Raw genomic sequence first — 2,027 nt, 5'->3', positions numbered from 1 at the left:
TCGGGGCGCGCATACAAAAACAGTATTATTATTTGATTATTATTATTATACACAATTTGTTGTTATATTATAAGATGTTGTTATTATATAAGAGCATGGGCTTTGCTATACTACCGGCTACAGAAAATAGCTCGTCAGAGTGCGCTGCAGTTCGAGCAGGCCCTAAAAGTCACTCTTTCTGGCGTCTCGGGCGGCCAGAATAACCATACTTTCGGCGGGTAGATCAAGAAAAAAATAAAAACTCAAGTCATGCAGTCTTTAATTAAAAATAAACATTAATTATTCATCTAAAATTATATGTTTTATTTGTATGAAAGTTTTAATATTAATAAATGGTAATATTAATAAATGGCCAAGTTATAATTCCATAAGAATATAAAATATCTTACTCAACTCTAGTAATATGTTATGTAATTGTACCAAATTAAAAAATTAAACTCAAGTATATAGTATATAATTAAAAGAATAATTTCTAAGTGATACGTATCTTTATAAAACTGTTGTATCCAATTAAAAAGTAAAATCCAAATGGTAGTGTCTTAAACTAAAAATAAAAATTACGTTAACTTATTCGATCCAAGTGATATGCATTTTTTTTCAAAATGAGAAGATATAAAATTTGTAATCAAAGATTCGAATTTGCGAAGATGCACGGCGTGAATCAGGTATCGCAGCCCAATGGGACAAAATGCACATGAAAGTATGGAGTGTGACCTTTAAAATGCTTTTTGACCGACCTCAATACGATCATTTTTCGCTGAGTTATGCAAATTTGAAAAGACTTGCTTTTTAATTAAATTTGGCATCTTTCATCGAAAAATGATCTCGTATTGAGCTCGATAAAGAAGTATTTTAAAAATGACACGTTGACTAAAATTCAATCTCATTGCGTGTGTGTGTGTGTGTGTGTGTGTGTTTGAATACACAAAAATAAGGATCCCGTTCGTTATAGCTCCACAGTATTTTATGATTCCTTTTTTTGTGTGGTGTGCGAATTGTGTGCGTGCGAATGATTCCACATATCACTTAAATTTTTAAAAATTTTTTAAATTTTTTAGTGTAACGGTTTCTTGTTTGAGTAGCGCAATATTGAACGCCTTTCCTTTTGTTTGAAAAAAATGTTGCAAGATGTATGTTTTCTACAAATGATACATATCACCTGAAGAGACACAGATCGGTCTCACGACTCGTATACGGGCGCGCATACTTGACGTGAGACACTACCGTGCCTCTTGATATATATATTTAACATAAAAAATTAAAATCCTTTCTTTTTTCAATGTGACATTATAGGAAAGTCATTGCTAAGATTGAATGAAAATAGCTTGAGATATTGACGTCCATATAATGGTTAGCATATTCTTTATTAGATATCTATTTATGAAAAAAACATGTAATTTGCATTAAACATTTAGCTAACAATAATAAAGCAGATATTGAATACATTTTAATTTATTTTCTAAAACATGTTTGTTTTGTGAAACAGTATCTGCCGATTTCGTTTAGATATAAAATCTTCGTAGAAACATAAAACCAGTGAGATATATAACATACTGGAGTAAGCCTTGGGGTAGTGGGGATGATGGCCGAACTGTGCAACAGTGACGCGAGAATGACAATCATGCAGCTTGGAGACGTCTGTCTCACTTCAATGACATTATTAAAGTGAGGCAGACGTCCCCAAGCTGCATATGGCTGTCACTCTCGCACAGCGGCTATCCTCACCACGCATTTTCTCAGGGAAGGCTCACTCCAGTATATGTAAATCTCACTGCATAAAACGATTACAAAGATAAAAGAATGTATCGATAAAAGTACAAACAAGAGAAAATCGAAGTATGTCGTTTGTGTGAAGAAGAGAGCCTAAACTATATTTTAATATTTAAAAATGAAGATAATAATATTATTTAACAAATAAATAAATGTTTACCAATTAATGTAAGTTTAAGAATTGTAATTTTTATACGATATTCTTTGGCATGTTTAAACTTTTAAACTTATACACAGTCGAACCTCGATAACTCGAA

The sequence above is a fragment of the Wasmannia auropunctata genome, unplaced genomic scaffold, assembly GCF_000956235.1.
Source record: "Wasmannia auropunctata unplaced genomic scaffold, wasmannia.A_1.0 LD335981.1, whole genome shotgun sequence".
Classification (NCBI taxonomy): Eukaryota; Metazoa; Arthropoda; class Insecta; order Hymenoptera; family Formicidae; genus Wasmannia; species Wasmannia auropunctata.
This window is presented reverse-complemented; position numbering follows the sequence as displayed.